The 18,976-nt window shown below is 46.3% G+C and overlaps 1 long non-coding RNA gene across 1 annotated transcript in view; it reads left to right on the top strand.

Annotated features, from left to right (window-relative positions):
• Positions 1-7,922: 7,922 nt before the first annotated feature.
• Positions 7,923-18,976, top strand: part of LOC116578092 — a 35,622-nt gene continuing 24,568 nt past the window's right edge. The window contains exon 1 of the long non-coding RNA XR_004280733.1: positions 7,923-13,291. This is a non-coding gene — a long non-coding RNA (uncharacterized LOC116578092). The remainder of the gene's footprint in view (positions 13,292-18,976) is intronic.

The raw sequence follows: 18,976 nt of genomic DNA, 5'->3' as shown, positions 1-18,976 counted from the left end.
AAAGAAAAAAAAATACAGTTGTAGAAAGGCTTCTCAGAGACCCCTTGCTGCCTGTCTTTCACTGGGTCCCTCCAGCTCTTGACACAGGCCTGTACTGTGATCCTTACCAGATTCTGAGGCAGGAACCCAGAATCTTCATGGTTGACTGCACTAGCAGCTCAGTTGATGTTTGATGAACAAATACTCATGTGGATATAAGGGTGGTCGTCGAACAAAAAACTTAACTCCTTTCAACCCCAACCCAAGAGGAAACTAGTGTTATTTATTGACTGTCGTGGGAGGGAAGCATTGTCTTAGCCCTTAACTTCATTCCATTGGAAACAATAAGGTGAATGAGAGAGAAGTTCAGAAGATAGGAAAGGTCACTAAAGCAGGCATGTGTTTCACATCTCAGATGGTTTCATTCAGTCCAACCTAAGTACAAGGGGTGAGCAGCATGGGAGGGCCAGCAGTCATTCATGTAATATAGCAAGGAAAAAGGTCTCTCCACATGGGGTATGTTGGACGGAGCTGAGCAAGGTTTTGGGGGCACAAACAGGAATCATTTCAGCTGGCTGCCAGAGGGTGATGTCAGTCTGCCGCCCAAGGCAAGTCCTCAGCAGTATGACCTGGTGAGGCCATGTATGGGCTCACTCAGTCATAGGTAGGGCAGTCAGTGAACATGGACTCTAATCCTTTCCATGGGGTCTCTTTAGGTTTAAACCTTTTGTCTCCAGACCCCACTAATCTCTCTGATCATTTTCTTTCCCTCTCTCATTCCTATATCTTTAATCTAGGGAATCTCTTTCAAGTGAGTTATAGAGGCAGGTACATCTTACTTTCATTTATGGTATTTTTCTCCCAAATGCTTTGTTCTTGCCTGGAGTATTTTTTTCTTACCTTTGATGGCCTAAGATTTGAAACTCAAAGCCAAAGAAATACAAATCGTTTTTCAAGTCACATATAGTTTACAGGTTGCAAAATTTACCCCCTTGAGGTGTATGGTTCTGAGTTTTAACAAATGTATATAGTCACATAACTAACCATCACAATTAAGATATAGAATAGTTAAATCACCTCCAAAAGTTTTCGTGTCCCTTTTATAATAAGCCCCTCCTTTCTCCAGCCCCCAACAACCACTGATTTTCTGTTAGTTTTGCCTCTCCCAGAATGCCATATAATAACATAACTCATTCAGTCTGTCTGTTTTTTTTTTTTAAGATATTACTTACTTATTTGAGAGGGAGAGCACACGAGTAGGGGTGAGAGGTAGAGGAAGAAGGAGAAGCAGACTCCTCACTGAGCAGAGAGCCTAAAGCAGGGCTTGATCCCAGGAACCTGGGATCATGACCTGAGCCAAATGCAGCTGCTTAACTGACTGAGCCACCCAGGTGCCCCAATCTGTCTTCTTTCAAAATGCTTTAACGTAATACTTTGAGATTCATCCATGCTCTTGCATGAACCAATAGGTCATTCCTTTTTATTGCTGAATAGTGGTCCATCATATGGATATACCACAGTATGTTTACCAGTAATGGACATTTGTGGTGTTTCCAGTTTCTGGCTATTAGGAAAAAGCTGCTATAAACATCTATGAACAGGTTTTTGTGCATATTGTGTCTATATTTTTACTTCTCTTAGGAAAATCAGATTGCTGAGTTATGTGGCAAGTGGTTGGTTAAATTTAGAAGTAACTAACAAACTTTTTCCAAAAAGGTTGTGTCATTTTGCATTTCTGCCAGCAGTCCATGAAAATTCTGCTTGTTTATATTTCAGTTTAGTCATTCTGATAGATGTGGATACTCAGTCTCTCTCTCTCTCTCTCTCTTTTTTTTTTTTTTTACCCGATTTCTACTGCCACGTTCCTCTCATGGTATAAATGTACAGAAATTCCTATCTGACCAAACAAGGAAAAGAGCGAGAAGGAAATTTAAAAGTGGCTTTAAAAAAAAAAAGATTTATTTATTTGTCAGAGAGAAAGCACACAAATAGGCAGAGGCGGAGAGAGAAGCAGATTCCCTACCAAGCAAGGAGTCGGATGCGGGACTTGATCCCAACACCCCGGGATCATGACCTGAGCCGAAGGCAGCAGCTTAACCGACTGAGCCACCCCGGGGTCCCTAAAAGTGGCTTTACATGATAAACAAAAATATCTTTTACTTAATAAGAAAACATAAAGACAAGAATGAAAAAGTGAAGTAAGAGCAGGTGTTGGAAAGAGGGACCCAGGTATAGGATCTCAAAAGCTCTCCAAAGTGACTCCTTTTTGTCATCTATCTAGGTAGGAAACAGTTTGGCCAAATTTTCCGATTGATCCATTTTAGAAAAACCCACTTCTGCTCGGGGTATAGATTATAAAACCAACCGCTTCTATTAACTATTGTGTTCTAACCTCGTGTCCTCCAAACCAGAAATGGAAACTTTTGTAGAAAGAGGGCTGTGGCAACAGCATTGCTAAAGTAGCCACACGTAAAATAATTATGAAGGGCTGTACATTCAAAGGACAGCCTTAACCCTTGATCCCAAGTTAGGTATTTTCTTAGTTCTTTGGAAGGTGATTTGTAACATTTGAAATGTAACCTTTGAAATCTTCTGAGGAATCAGTCTTGTTCTTTTCCTCATCACTCCTCATTCACTTCATCGGCACACACATTTTCAGGATAATCTTGCAATTTATAATCTTGGCCACTTAGTTCAAGGCCCCTGTGAAACTCCTATGACCTCAAAAACAGGCTGCTAGAGTCGGCATCTAAAAACCTCAGATCTGAAATGGAAACGTCAACCCCTTCCTTCTGCATGAGAATTCAAAGAAGATACGTCTTCCAGGTACGTATAAAATACATACTAGGGATCTGTAGACCCAGATGTTGCTTCTTGTACTCCTCTGTGTGGCCAACACCCCGTAGACTACCTGACAATCTCTATATCCTGCTGCTTTTCCTTCTCCCTCCTATTGCTGTTCATATCCAGAACTGCCTATACCAGTCCCCTCTGTTTTTCCAAATGTGAGAGCGAGCGAGAAGGGAGAAGGTTGGGAATGTTGAGGAACTGAGGTACTCTGCTGACTGGTTAGCAACGCTTACTTTGGTTTCTAGGCAATAAATCATAACTTACAAGCAAAAGGCCACTCCTGTTTTCAGCTACCATCTGGATCCATATTCCCCAAGGCTCTGTCTCCAGGGTGACCCAGTACTATGGCAAATGCAAAACCTGCTGGGATGGAGTGTCCATGTTTGAGAACCATACTCTAGACATTTGGTTCAAAGAGTGATGGTGACACAATGGGGTCAAGTGAAGCTGTCGGGAAAATAGCTAATAGTAACAGATCGTAAGTATTGAGCACTAGCTCTGTGCCAATCATCAAATGCCTCGTCATGTTCTTTTTTTCATTAGCTCTCACTTTAACCCTATGATGTAGGTCCTATCATGAACTCAGTGAACCGCGATGCCTGGCTTGCTCAGTCGGTGGGGCATGTGACTTGATCTCAGGGTTGTGAGTTTGAGCCCCACACTGGGTGTAGAGATTACTTAAAAATAAAAAAAATTGTAAAAAAAATAAATAATAAGAAATAAAATTTAAAACACCGTGAGGTTTAGTGAGATTGCGACCTCCTAAGGGTCCCCAGCTAGTAGATGATAGACCCAAGTTTTAAACCTAGGTAATGTGACTGCGGAGTCTTCATTCCTAACCACTCTATAGTATAACTACCACTAGAGCCCCATGGCAGTGAAAATGCCCGGGTAGATCAGTGCGACAGTGGGAAAGTGTGAGAACAAATGTTTTCCAGATTTCAAGATCTACTTTGAAAATCAAGTCATCTCAGCAGTCCCTCATTTATTCATTTAACAGTCATTTTTGAATATGTATAGGTGCTGGGGATACAACAGTAACAAGATAACTATGGTTCCTGCCCTCATGGACCTTACCATCAAAAAGAGAGAGTTTGTAGGGGCGCCTAGGTGGCTCAGTGGGTTAAGCCTCTGCTTTCGGCTCAGGTCATGATCTCAGGGTCCTGGGATCAAGCCCCATGTTGGGCTCTCTGCTCGGTGGGAAGCCTGCTTCTCCCTCTCTCTCTGCCTGCCTCTCTGCCTACTGGTGATCTCTCTCTCTGTCAAATAAATAAATTAAATATTTTTTTAAAAAAAAGAGAGTTTGTAAAGAGAAAATTGCAATTAAAAAAAGATGATGGGTTTCCTCAGAGGTATGAAGGGGCGGTGCCAGAGAAGAGGAAGAGGTACCCGAATCCGGCTGTGAGAGTGAGAACATGCTTCATAGAGGAGGCATCTTAGGAGCCAAGTCTCAAAGAATAAAGAGGGATCACTGAATAGACAAGGTATGTGTGCATGCAAGTATGTAAGGAAGGGTGTGGTGTTGTACCCAGGAGAAAAGGAGGAAGCATTGTGGGTAGAGAGGGCAGCCCAGCCCCACTATTCCAACCTGAGAGAGCACATGTTTGATGATGCCTGCAGCACAGGGTTCAAGGTAAACAGCAGGAGAGGAAGAAGAGGCCGGGTAAGGTAGGTGAGGCCAGCGTGGGCATCAAACTCCAGTTTGGTCAGTTTTGGAAGGAAGGGTGAGAGAAGGGCAGAGAGGCCAGATGGGAACAGGGAGATAATTTAGAAGGATGTAGTACTATTGCTGATGAGAAAAGACACAGCGTCTAGCCAAGGGCAGTAACCGTGGGGATAGAGAGGAAGAGATGAATGAGAAGATGCCTAAGAAGCCATAATCCAGGGCGCCTCGGTGGTTCAGTGGGTTAAAGCCTCTGCCTTCAGCTCAGGTCATGATCTCAGGGTCCTGGGATCGAACCCCATGTTGGGCTCTCTGCTCAGCGGGGAGCCTGTTTCCCCCGACGCCCCTCTCTGCCTGTCTCCCCCGACGTCCCTCTCTGCCTGTCTCCCTGCCTACTTGTGATCTCTGTATGTCAAGGAAATAAATAAAATCTTAAAATTTTTTTTTAAAAAAAAGGCAGAATCCACAGGACTAGAGGCTTGTCCAGTGAGGCCGCAGATGGGTTCAGGGCACAGGCTGTGTGGTTTCAGCCTGCACTGATTCCATTCACTTCTAGCAATGTGACTTGCCAAGTCATGTAAGCCATCTGCCTCAGCCTCCTCTCTATAAAATGAGGATAATAATAGTATTTACAGCACAGGGTTATGGTAAAGATCAAATGAGATCCATGTGCCTACAATAGTGTCTGGCATAGTAAATGCTCAACACATTTTCTCTTCATCATTTTGGTGATAGAAAGGGAGGGATCCGGGCTGGGTCCCAGGTTCCTGACCTGGGTCACTGTGTCAGCACGAACTAAGTGCAGGACCCTCTCCTTAAGCAAGTCATAGTGTAACGGAGCACCTATTAGAAGCACTGTGGAAGTGATCCTAATAGGCCACAACCGAGATTTGCTGTGCTTGTTTAGCCATGGAAGTAAAAAGTGACACTGCTGAGGAGCTCCAGGTTCTGGGCTGCCTGACTCAGCAATATTTTCTGCCTTTATTCTGATCACATTACCCCAGAGATATTTTTCAAACATCAGAAGTGTTTCGTGTGATCCTAATGGCTCTGAAAGTCATCCCAGATCATTGAAAAAGTGCTAAGATAATTTCTTCAAATAGATGTATTTTAATTTAACCAAGCTTTCTAGAACTTTCTGTATGTTTTTCCCTTAGACCCTTTAGCATAGGAGGTTCTCATTAAGTATGTTGCCTTCCATCCATCCATCCATCTATCCATTCCCATCCTCTGATCCATCTGTCGGCCTACCCAACCCTCCATCCACCCACCCATACCATGTGATACAGTGATGAAGAACATAGAATCTGCAGCCAGACACACCACTGTTAAGCTTTCCCAACTAGTAGCAGTGAGACCTTGAGGCTGTCCTGTTACCTCTCTGAACCCAGTTCCTTGTTTGTAAAATGAGGATTCAAACCAGTATCTCCGGGAGCCCCTAGCTCGCTCAGTGGGTAGAGCTTACAACTCCTGATCTCAGGGTCCTGAGTTCAGGCCCCTTGTTGGGCGTGGAGCCTACATTAAAAGCAAATAAACAACAAATCCCACCAAGTATCTCTTCACAGTTCTCCTGTAGGGAGTAAATGAGACAATGAATATAAAGAGTGGAGCACAGCCCTGTTGCATGTACTAACGCTCCAGGACTGGTAGCTGCTTTTATTGTTCTGCAAGCCAAGCACCAAGCCGGACACTGAGCATACAGTAGTGAACAAGAGAGCTAGGGGCCCTGCCCCAATGAAATCGTCAGTCTAGAGGAGGAGAAAGATACCAGTACGTAATTTCTCCCGAACAATCCCGTCTCCATATATAGCACTACTCTCCTCCCAACTTATTAGGTTCGTAATTGAGGACTCATCTTTGATTCCTCCCTTTTCTATCAACTCCCACCCCATACCTAACCCATAAGGAAGTCTTTTTAGCTCTACCCCTAAAATATATCTCAAATCTGGCCAGTTTTCACCATTTCCAATGCTACAACCTGGTCCAAGCATTCATCCTCCTTTGCCTGGATTCCTGCAACAACTTCCTCAGCGGGTCTCCTTTCTTGCACTCATGCCCCTTACAGCATATTTCCAAGAATAGCCACGAGGATCCTTTCAAGGCATTAAATCAGACTTCGCTGGTCCTCCGCCTTAATGCTGCAGTTAGAATAAAATTCAACCTTCAAGGGCCTACGTACTCTGGCGCCTGCAGCTTCACTGCCCACAACCATGTGGAAATTCTTTCTGTGCCTTGAGTGCATCAAGCTTGTTTCTGCTCAGGGACTTGACACGGAGGTCTCCACTGCCTAGCATGCTCTTCTGCATGTCCCCGGATGCGGGCTCCTCCCCATCCATCCGTCTCTGGTCAGGTGTCCGCTCAGAGGCATCCTCTGAAAACCCCACCTCAGTACTCTTGCTCTGCCTCATCATTCTGTTCTCCTTGTATCTTCTTCCTAACATTTCTCTCTGCGTCCTCCCTCCCTCCCTCCCTCTTCTCACTGTTTTTGTTTCTTCTTCAGTCGGTATGTTTGGCTGGTCTCATGCTGGGCAGGACTGGGTCTTCTCGCCTCCGTATCCATGTGCCTTGAATAGTACTCAGCACGTAGTAGGTGCTCGGTAAATATTTTTTAAATGAACGTATTGAGTGAGTGAAGAGATTCCAGTAAAATGAGTGTGATCACAAGAACAATACTGCTGGGGCAGCATGGTGACAGCTGCTCCACGATGTATTGGAAAGGATTCCCATCTGTCTGAGAGTTCAGTTCAGTCCTGCCTGATACCAAGAACTTGGACTACAGTTTTCTCAGGATTTCTTCCAATCTGAGATTCTGGGATCCATGCCCTTCACCATGTCCTGAAGCGTCCTTGCACCTGGTTCTTAGCAATACACGGATGAAAAAGCTACTGCGGCCAAGTGGTTGGTGAAAGGAAGACCTGGGCCCCTTTTTTTTTTTTTTTTTATAAACATATAATGTATTTTTATCCCCAGGGGTACAGGTCTGTGAATCGCCAGGTTTACACATTTCACAGCACTCACCATAGCACATACCCTCCCCAATGTCCATAATCCCACCACCCTCTCCCGACCCCCCCTCCCTCCAGCAATCCTCAGCCTGTTTTGTGAGATTGGGTCTTTTATGGTTTGTCTCCCTTGCATCTTCTTTCATTTTTGCTTTACCTACCCCCCAAACCCCCACGTTGCATCTCCACTTCCTCATATCAGGGAGATCATACGATAGTTGTCTTTCTCTGACTAACTTATTTCGCTAAGCATAATACCCTCTAGTTCCCTCCACGTCGTCGCAAATGGCAAGATTTCATTTCTTTTGATGGCTGCATAGTATTCCATTGTATATATATACCACATCTTCTTGATCCATTCATCTGTTGATGGACATCTAGGTTCTTTCCATAGTGTGGCTATTGTGGACATTGCTGCTATCAACATTCGGGTGCACGTGCCTCTTTGGAGCACCACATTTGTATCTTTAGGGTATATACCTGGGCACCATTCTTAATAGAACAATCAATTCCCTTCCTAAACGAGGCACTGCCAACATTCTACACAGGTTATTTTATAGCGGATATAATAACAAAGACTCGTACTGGTAGTGCACCTAGTACATTCCATTCATCTGGCGTACTTCTTGACTAATTCTTATACTGACACTGCCGAGTAGATATTATCCTCCTCATCTTGCATATGCAAACCTGAGACCCAGAGAGGAATCCTCACCTGTCTAAGGTCACAAAGCTGGTAAAAGGGGGAACTGGGATTCAGACCCAGGTCTGTCTGGCTCTGATGTCTAGGCTGGTTCCACAGGGTCTAGAGGGTCAGAGAGCTCCTTCAAGTGGGGAGTGGATGGTGTGGGTATGGACCTCACTAATGCTAACTTAGGAGAACAGTCCTGATACAGAGTTCTAGAAAGAAGTGTCTGTAATGAACCTGCTGTCCCAGCAGGAATGGTGAGTTTTATCTCCTACAGGTTAGAGCAATTTGGCATCTGAGAATTCAAGGGCAGGATTGTGGGGACCATGGAGAAAACTGTTTTCAAAGACAGGAACGGCTTCTCTGGGCTGCATCGGGGAGGGTAGTGTGCTCACGGTCGTGAGCACATGCTGGGGGACAGGAACAAGGAAGAGGTTGTAGGGAAGCAAAAAGTGTTACCAGAAACGCCCTGGACAGAAAACAGATGGGTGTCAGGGTGGGAGAGGAAGGAAGAGAAGTAAATGCATCCACAGCAGGAGACTTGGAAGAAGGGTTTTGTAGCCCCTGCCCTTCTCCCAGAATGTTCTTCACTGCATCCCTGGCTGGGATATACTTTTGTTCTTGGTAGAGCTTTTCACTAAGAGATGAGGAAACTCGGCCGAGCAGTGAGGGAAGACTTTTGTGGGCAACTGCCACTGAAATCCCAAGCCCTTAAATGTCAGCATGTCAGAGAGGCCTGCCTTCATCTAAATGAGACACCCCCCACCCCCAGCATGACTCTCTGTTACTAGACCTGGCACTTCTTTCAATAGCATTTCTCACCTTGTGTAATCACGTATTTATTAATTTTCATAGTCATTGTCAGGCTCTCCCCTTCAGCAGAGACCATCTTCGTTTTATTCACCGGTGTGTATTCAGCACGTAGAATGGTGTGAGGGAAATGTTCAAGAACTGTCTGTTGGGCAGCTAAAGGGGTGACTGTTGTCCAGGTGGCTGATCTTTAAATCGGGTGGCTTTCATGCCATGTGGATAAATTATGGTGTACTCATCCCCACCAACTGGTGCATATAGGAAAATCAAGGTAGAGTTAACACCAAGGATAGGTTCAAAGAGGAATTAAGGATCACTGTCTTAAGAGCTTGTCATAGGAAGTCCTTCTCCTTGGCCTACTGAGGTAAAGGGAATTCTGGCTGCTTTTATGGAAATGAGCCTAAGTCATTTTAGCCCCAGATCTCTCCTCCCTCACACCAGTCCCCAGTCAGTCCCCAGCTGAGGGCAGATCGTGGTGGGGCGGGTCATGCTAAGGCTTGCCCCACTTCGTGCTGCTAGGAGCTCTGGCTTCCATCAGATATATGCTGGCTGTTGGCAAGGAGGAAGGAAGCAAGCCGTAGCAGGAATGAAGTCCACCCCTTCCCCTCAGACTTGGAGCCGTAGGCTGAGGGAAGCCAGCTGGTACCATGTTAAAGAGACCACTGTTTGTCACCTAATAAGCAAGTGTTTGAAGAGCAGGGGACAGGGGGTGATTATTCCTCAGTAGCTTGGAAAACAGGGCATGCATGATATTTTGTTTCTCCTTTGGCCTTGCTGATAGCAGAGTTCACTCGAGAGGTTTGGTTGACCTGATTCTTTTCAGGGAGACCTTGAAATATAGATAAGCCCTTGATAAGTGGGACAGACATATGCCACTCCCTATCCCTGGCGTACCCGTTCTTCCTGATGCTCTGCCCCTGGTTTATGAACCGTGATCATTGTTCCTAGGAACGATAAAGGGAGTCATGAGACTCCTCCCTGTGGCTTCAGCAAGATACACCGTAGGCCAGATTGGGCCTCAGTGTGGGACTTCTAAGTGGTGTGAATCTGGAGAAGGGAAACAAAGTTCCACTTGTTCCTGTGAGCCTTCCTATCAAAGATGTTTACACCGTGAGTCTGCGCAGTTAGAGATGTGGGTCGTTTTTTGTCCAGTAGTGTGAGAGGCTTGGATGGCCTTGGTGTGCCCTCACGTTTCCTGCCTTTGGTTTTTCTGGAAAGAAAATTAAGAGTTTATTAGTCACCTGCTATATCCCAGGTACTGAACGAGGCATCTTTTCCAAAGTTGTCTCATTTCATTTGTATGAAGACCATTTCGGGAGAGGTTATTATCCCCTTTATATGCATGAGAAGATGGAGGTTCAGAAAAGTAGAATAAATTTACTAAGCCCTCTCAGCCAAGAGGCTGAGTCATAATTTGAACCCTGGGCATCTCACTCCTAAACTTGTGTGTTCTTCCCATTGAGGGTTCACAAAGAACAAAAATTCTGGAACACATTACAGGGTGACCTGATACCTGGCTTAACAGGATGAATTTTAACACTAAACTTAGTTTGGCGCATCTGCCTTTACTGGGGAGAGACAGAGGAGGGAGAAGGGGGTGGCCTGAAAACAGTTTTTTTGCTGGGGTTCAGCCTACTGTCAGCACCTCGTCCCATCCAGACAATCGGAGCCTCTCTAAAAAAGCCACTGTGTTATTATAGCATCAAAGGAAAGGTGACCTTGGTAGCTTGGACGAAACCCCAGCTTGGACTAGAACTTCCGTCCAGGGTAGCTGACTCTCTCTTACTGCATATGAGCCACATTTTTGCAGCCCTGTCCAGGAATATCTGTGGACCCAAAGGCTCCAATAAAATGAAAGTTATCTTGTATGCCTGTCTCCTACCCTGATCACGGGGCAGCCCAGCAAGACAGAAATCCCCAAACAGTGACTTGTCCTAGAGCCCAATGACACAGTCACCCCAACCTGTATCTAGCGGCTCCTCCTGCAGAAAACAAGCACCCCACTCTGCCTTCTGGGACCGAGCGTGAGCTCCTGGGCCTCGGGAGCCCAGCTCCAAAAAGTTTGCTGCTTCCTTACTTGAGATGTATTCCTATACTGTAATCATACTGTGAGTGGAGCCAGCCAAAGCAGTGGCTATTAATAGGGAGGTGAAGAAAGCTGAGTCAGGAGGGGGCTGACTTAGGCTGGAGGCGAGAGCCTGGCCACCTTGTCCTACAATCCTCAGTGAGAGGTCAGGGAGAGAGACGGACCTGAGCTCATTCGGCTCCTGGGCCGGAGTCAGCACCATCTGGATTTCTCAACTTTGGAAATAGAAGCCTGAGGCGATCCCGATCAAAGGGCTAGGCCGCCGTCTTTCTCAGGTCCTTGGGGAGTTTCAGAGCCCTGAACACACACAGCTTAAAGAGCTGTGATGCAGCAAAGCTGTAACTCTTCCCTGATAGTGTGACTTGGAGTGGGCTGTGAGGGGCCCCCTTCGGCAGCCTGCCTCAGCAGAGAAGCCGGTGCTGACCCAGCCCCGAGCTGGCCAGAGCTCCTGTGCGCAGAGGTGTCAGAGGAGGGAGATTGTATTTCTGGCTTCTTGATAAAGCTTGGGGAAGTGGGTGTTACAGAAAGGTGGAAGCAAAGAGGTGAAGGTCCAGAGCAAATGAAGGGCACAGTGCAGTCCTGATTGTGTGCCCGAATGTTTTCAAACATTTCTGTTAAGGCAGTGCCTTTCTCAGGGAGATAAGACCTCAGCCACTTGGTAGATGCGCCATCACCTGGCAGCTGGAAGCAGGATGGATTCCCAAACTTGGCCCATGCTGGGCCACAGGGAAAATAGAACTGCTCCCGGACGCTGGGTTCAGAGTATCCCTGACTCCCTGCTGGGTGTGAAACACACGCTCTGTATGCTGCTGCTTTTGGTCCTCACCAGCCCCGACAGGTGGGTATTACCACCCCTCTTCTCAGAGGGAAAAAGTGAGATTCAGGGACGCAAGGTGACAGTCACAGGGAATAGAAGGTGACAAAGTAGGACTAAAACCTAGGTCTGTCCGCAGACTTAGGGCCCGTCCCCATCTTTTCGGCTTCTATGGGGACCCGGCCATCTGTCCCTCTGTCGCTGCTCTGGTGCCCACACTGAGTGGGCATGATGGCAATGTGTGTGTGTGTGTGTGTGGGTGGGTGTTGCTAGGAGGCGCTATTCCTTCAGTTGGTTAGCCATGCCTTGGTATGTTTGCTCAAGGGGGGAGATTGTTTTGGTTCCTGGATTGCTGAAGAAAGAGGGTCAGGTGGAGGAGATGGATTAGGGAAGATTTGTTCCTGTCTCTCCTAAAAATGTTTACTTAACACCTACCAGGTTCAGCTCTGGGTGGCTTGGGCACTTTCAGACTACAGAACAATTTAAAGACCCTGGCCTTTTTCTCTACTATTTTTCACATATCCTGGGGACTGTCCACAGGGGTAGATCCCTTCAGTTACACAGGTATCATAATAGACCCCTTAGACACTCAAATGTATATATCAAATACTTGTTCATGGAAAAAGTGGACTTTCCTTCTACTGACTGTCATATGGGTCACTTCCTGAACCTGAGAGAGATCCCCAGGACCCTAGACCCCAGCTCCTAAGCTCTAGCAAGTTCATGAGGGGAGGGAGGCCCATACGGGGCTTGATCCCAGGACCCTGGGATCATGACCTGAGCCAAAGGCAGCCGTTTAACCGACCCACTGAGCCACCCAGGCACCCCTGGTCAAGACTTCTTTCTTCCTTTCTTGAACGGTAGACATACAGCCTTAACAGTGAGAGCGGTCAAGGGGCAGATGGCAACGTCCAGGTCCAGACAGCTGCCTCCTCTCACTGTAGTCAAAGTTAATTAATTCCCACTGTACCTTGAACTAGGTCACCTACAGGTCTGTGCTGAGGTCTGACCTGGTTGTCAGGGGAAGACATTTCTAGTCTGGCTCTTGGTGTGCTGTCTTGGGCCGGCGGGCAGAGAAAGGGGTATTTTTTCACCTTTGCGTGGGATTGTCTCTCCTCTTCTCCCCCCGGGAGGTGACCATTTTCAGATCTGTGGGTGGGGAGGAAAATCTTCTTCCAAAAATAATCTTCTTTCTGCAGTGGGGTTTGAAGCTGGACCAAGCTGCTAATGCTATTTTTACCCAGCTTGCAGTTCAGGGTGTAAATAGCAACTCTGGCTGTTTTTTCCCACAGCTAACAACAGAGTCAACCTCTTCGAGGCAGAGGCAACCTGGCATTTTGCACAAAGGAAGCAGAACAAAGGTTGCTCTTGGGCCCAGGGAATGGTCCTTGACCATCAGGTCAGTAGACAAACAGGGCTGGCGTCTTCATGGTTGTGCTATCTCAGTCCCTGCTGTAAACACGAGGCCCCCGATGATAGCTCTTCGGCTGAGGCTGGCTTAAAGAAGCGTGATGTGGAATCACGAGGGGAAAGGCAGGCCCATAAATCTCTGCCTGAGCACGCTGGGGGTTCCGGGAGCTCCAGCCGCTCTGGTCTCCAGCTGGCTGTCCCCCTTGCCCTCCCGCTTGCATTAGCAAGCATTTCTTCTAGGTTGCCCCAAACCCACCAGATTAGGAGCTGCGGAAGGACAGAAAAAAAACACCTACTCGAGGCTGTCCAGATGACAGAATGGCTCTAAAAATAGATGCCTGCCATCTCTCAAGTGACTGGAGACCCCACCATCTTGAGTTTTAGGAGGTGTCATTTAGAGGTCATGCGAAGAGGACTGGCTGCCTCCTTGCTGTGTATGAGCAGAAGCTATGAGAAGCTAACCAGAGCCCTTGGGTTGTGTCTCCAGCTCGGTTGGGTGGGATGGGAAGTTCAGTTTCACAGAGGACCCCTCCCTGGTAATGGTGAAGAGCAGGGTAACTGGCAAAGACAGAGGTGAGCTCAACACGGTTAGCAATTCCCTATTGTTTCTCTTCTGGAGAACAAACATCCTTCACTGGCTTTTTCCTGAGGCCAGTTTTCTTACCCAGATCTTTCCCTGGGGCCTTTGGACTGAAATTAGAAAGGAGCTATGAGTCAGCAGGAATGCCCTTCATTCTGAATTACACAGCAACTCTTCATGGAACTGCCCAGTCCCTTCCTCTAGGCACACATTAGTCAATCAGTCAATGAGAGAATTTCTCAAATATCTACTGCATACTCAGAACCGGGCACTTAGGCACACGGTTCAAGTTTCAGTGTCTTCTGGCAGATGACGTATTGGCTAAGAAAGGAAATGGAGGGCAGATAAGCAGGGGAGTAACCCCCAAATTTGCTTTTTTGGAAGTGGTTTCTGTGCAGCTCCTCGGAATTGATTCTGGGCAGCTGTTAAGTTACAAAACTCAGTGCCAATTATCAATAGCTGAAGTGGCATCAGAGAGCTTCTGATGGTAAAAATCAGGGCAGGTAACAGAGGAGAAAATAGCTTTGCCTTTGAGAAGAGAAGATGGGAATGTATTGTGTCACTCCGCTGTGTTGTGGGTTTCCACGATTAACTTGGGTTCTCTCCCAGAACCGGTCAGCAAAACCTACTTAGTGTGACCTCCAGCAAAAAGTCCAGTTGGGCAGGATGAGATCAAAGCTTTGTCTTAGCAGGCGGAGGAGATCCGCACTGGGGTCAGGGTATCCTTGTTCTCACTGTGCTCAGAGTTCCATTAAACAGCCAACTCAGTTTTCAGTAAAGCTTGTTGAATTTTAAGTGTATCATTATGAACCAAATGTACCGTATGTAGCAAATGTCTAGTTCATCTGGTCATTCATATATCCACCAATCTTCAAATTTACAAACAATGCTTTCTGGGGAAATCTTCTTGGAACCTTGATGGTAAATGTTTACCTAAAAAGAAAAAAGAAACCCCCCAAAAAACGGAAGCAGGAAAAAGTGCCCTGGTGAGTGAAACCAAAAGCAGGTGGCACACAGTCATTTGCTAGACTGACCGTTTGTTTTGAAAAATGCTCCCAGCCGCAGCCTTGACATTGGGGAAATTTGGGACGTGGTAACAGACTTCCTGCCTAGTATTTCCCCAGATTTCCTGGAATCCAATTTGAAGTAGCATTTCCCCTGTGTCACCAAGGAGTTAAACTTTGGCTCTGCTCTCCTGGTGACTAATAGGTACCTTGTGGCTCTGAGATCAGTGAGAAGCTGACAGTCAGTGTGGGAAGTGTGTGAGGTGTCAGTGCTCTTGAAATGCCTTCCATGGGCATGGTGTGCAAGCCCAAGGGTGTTTGCCACCTAAGGCCCCTGACTGTGTGATTTCAACGTGATTGCTTATTTCTTCCTGTGAATTTTGCATGATTTGAAAATGAAGATCTCTGACTCCTTTGGAGGCTTGCTACTACCATAGTGTGTGAATTACTCTATGGAGACAAGGCAGAATCCACTGACCTGACCATATCATACCTGACAAGGGTTAGGGAGACTTGGTTTTCCTACTCTAGCTGTTTTCATCCTTGTGAAAGGAGCACAATTAGCATAACACTCCTGGCTTCTCTCCACCCCCTCATTCTTCCCTGGGGAGGAGGAGTTGTTTCATCTGGTGAGTTTGCAAGGAGAAACTGTGTCTTGTTCTATCTTCTCTTTCTTCCTTCTTGGGGAGCCAGGGTGGGAAGGGAAGGCCCTTCTGGCCCATCTGCCTATCAGTGAGTGGTCACGTCTGTCTAATTCCGAGCTCGAGTGTTGGGAAGCTCATTTGTCTGACAGTACCAGCCATATTCTCTAATGTCAGCTTTATTAGTAATAAAGGTTATTTTTGCTCACCTAGCTTACGACAGTCCTCTCCTTCAGTTCAAAACTCGGGGAGAAGTACAGGGACTGCTGTGTTGGGGCCTCTACAGAGACCCCAACATATTTACTGGGAGACTTTCTGGTGGCTAGAAAAGGCATTGGGTTGGGGTGAGATCCCGGCTTCCAGGTCCATGTCACTGCTTTCCTGTAGAACACTGAGTTCTTCAGGGACACCTGGGTGGCTCAGTTGGTTAAGTATCTGCCTTAAGCTCAGATCATGATCCCAGGGTCCTGGGATCAAGTCCTGCATTGGGCTCCCTGCTCAGCATGGAGCCTGCTTCTCCCTGTCCCTCTGCTCACCCCGCCCCCCCAGCTGTGCTCTCTCAAATAAATAAATAAACATCTTAAAAAGAAGAAGAAGAAGAAGAAGATGATGATGATGATGACAATGACCAGGTTCTTCAGTAGTCAAATGAGTAAAGGGATTTTATAGAAGGTGTCCTTCCCATCCGCATTTATCCATTTAAAACTTACTTATTGAATGCCTACTGTGTCAGGGGATACCGTGATCAAGATAGATACCTCTACTGTCACACAGTTTAGGGGGATCCAGACACAATTTGACCCAGGACTCAAACAACTGGGATCCATTTCTCCATTCTTCTTCCTCTGAGTGGATTCATTCTTCTGTTACCACATGACAGCTTCAAGCTTCTCACTATGGCTGCAGCCACTTGGATGACACCATTTTAGGTCACGGGCCATCCGTAAGGCCATGACTGGCCTCTCAGTGTGAGAAGATACATGGATGAGCTGATAGCCAGTGGAACTCATCCCTAGATGAAAGAAAGTGGGGCTTTTCCCATGTGGCTCAGAAATCTGGAGACCTATTAGGAAGAGAGAAGTGGCAGCAACCAATAATTGTCCATGACAGAAGGAAAAGACAATAAATAAAATGATAATTCTGCTCTGAGGGAATAATTCAACCTGCAGAAAATCCAAACATTACATTACTACCTGGTGAATTAAGCACAGGTCTGGGAATCCAAAGATTTGGGTTCCAGATTCTGTGTGGGATCCCTATATAGACAGACCTGTAGGAAAGTCCTGGAGGTTAGTAGACTTGGCTTCCTTTTTTTTTTTTTTTTTTTTTAAAGATTTTATTTATTTATTTGACAGAGGGAGACAGTGAGAGAGGGAACACAAGCAGGGAGAGTGAAAGAGGGAGAAGCAGGCTTCCCACCAAGCAGGGAGCCAGATGTGGGGCTGATCTCAGGACCCATGTGGAAGGCAGAGGCCTAATGACTGAGCCACCCAGGCACCTCTAGACTTTGCTTCTTGATAGGCCTCTCAGGAACTGCCCTTGTGTTGCATTCTCCTGCTCTACGATTCCTTTTCTCTTTTTGGAAAGCAGAATGACGTGGGTCTTGAGAGGAAGGTTAAACGGATCATTGAGGTGCTGTGGAGAAAGCAGCTATCACTCACTAAACCCAAGCTATCTATTAGTATGTGCCTGTTCTTGTAGTCTTAAGACGTTCAACCAATGGTTTAGGGGCTAAACATTAACCACACTGGGGCAGATCAGCACTACAAGAGCTGTGAGCCATGAACATACACAGGCCTTCGGTGTTCTAAGTTCAAAAGATCTATGTGATACAAGATATAATCCAAGTGAACTGAAAACGGACGGAAATGCAGTCAGGCATGCAGGGTAGGGAGACTGCTTCAGCTTAGTACCAGAGCTAGTTCTCAAGAGGTCTGAGTGTTTGCCAAGCAACTCCATAGTTCCAGCCGGCCTGGGCAATCCTTCAGATTTTCACCCAGCAAACATGTGGGTACCTTCTCTGCAAGAAGTTACAGTAGAAACACATAAGCAGCTATGAGGTCGCCCCTTATATCCTTCTTAGAAAAAGAAGGATCTCCACTTACAAATAGGTAAATTATTATGAGTCCAGATTATTATATGCAATATCATATATAGTATATGAACTAAAGGTCTGTTACACCAGAACCAGAAGGTAAAATTCGTTTCACTTTGGGGTGGATGTTGGAGAAGGAGTGGGCCACGAGTGAATCCTGCTTTAAGGCATGAACAAATACATAGGATTAAATTGGAAGATTACAACCAATTACACAGTCTTTTTTTGGTCTCCCAAATAAATATGACTCAGTCCCCTAAACACCCTGTGGCAACAGTTTGTCCCCCCCCCGTTTTTTTTTAGGATTTTATTTATTTATTTGACAGACAGAGATCACAAGTAGGCAGAGAGGCAGGCAGAGAGGGGTGGGGAAGCAGGCTCCCTGCTGAGCGGAGAGCCTGATGCGGGGCTCCATCCCAGGACCTTGAGATCGTGACCTGACCCAAAGGCAGAGGCTTTAACCCCCTGAGCCACCCAGGTGCCCTGGTTTGCACCTTTCCTAATGTTCTTATTGTGACTCTTATCACAGTCAATTGTTTATTCATTCAATTACTTGGTCAGTTACTCATTGAACATTCATGGCTGGTTTGATATGCACCAGCTACTGTGTCAAAGGCCAAGATACAAAACAGAGTGAGACACAGTCACAGTATTTTAGGAGCTCAGTTCAAGAGGGAAAGAGGCATATGAAAAATAATTGTAATACAACATGAGAAGTACTCACAGAAGCACGCACTGACTGCTTGGAGGTGAACTCTTCAGAAGGAGATGATCTTTGACTTGATCTAAAGATAACAGAAGTTTTCTAGGCTGAAATTTTAGAGCATCTGGAAAGTCCCTGCAGGAGGAGCCAGCATGATGTGCTAGGAAATGCTAAGGATAAGGAGTTGGTCTGGAAGGATCTTAAAGTATGTAGGGGGAGTGTCAGAAGAGGAGTGGGGGGTGCCTGGGTGGCTCAGTGGGTTAAGCCGCTGCCTTCGGCTCAGGTCATGATCTCAGGGTCCTGGGATCGAGTCCCACATCGGGCTCTCTGCTCAGCGGGGAGCCTGCTTCCCTCTCTCTCTCTCTCTCTGCCTGCCTCTCCATGTACTTCTGATTTCTCTCTGTCAAATAAATAAATAAAATCTTTAAAAAAAAAAAAAAAGAGGAGGAGTGGGGTAAAAAGGTAAGTCACGTGAAGCTTTGTAGCTCTCGATGTGGGTTTTGGACTTTATTTTATAGATAAAAGAGATTTGTTGAAGGACTAAGGAAGGACAATATTAGGTTTGGGTCTTAAAAAGACACTCTAGCAGGAATCGTCAGGAAGTCTTATCCTGGGGAAGGATTGGAGGCAAAAAAAAAAAGCACCAAGAAG

Source organism: Mustela erminea, chromosome 18, assembly GCF_009829155.1.
Source record: "Mustela erminea isolate mMusErm1 chromosome 18, mMusErm1.Pri, whole genome shotgun sequence".
Taxonomy (NCBI): domain Eukaryota; kingdom Metazoa; phylum Chordata; class Mammalia; order Carnivora; family Mustelidae; genus Mustela; species Mustela erminea.
The sequence above is the reverse complement of the archived record's forward strand: the minus strand, read 5'-3'. Positions and strand labels throughout refer to the sequence as shown.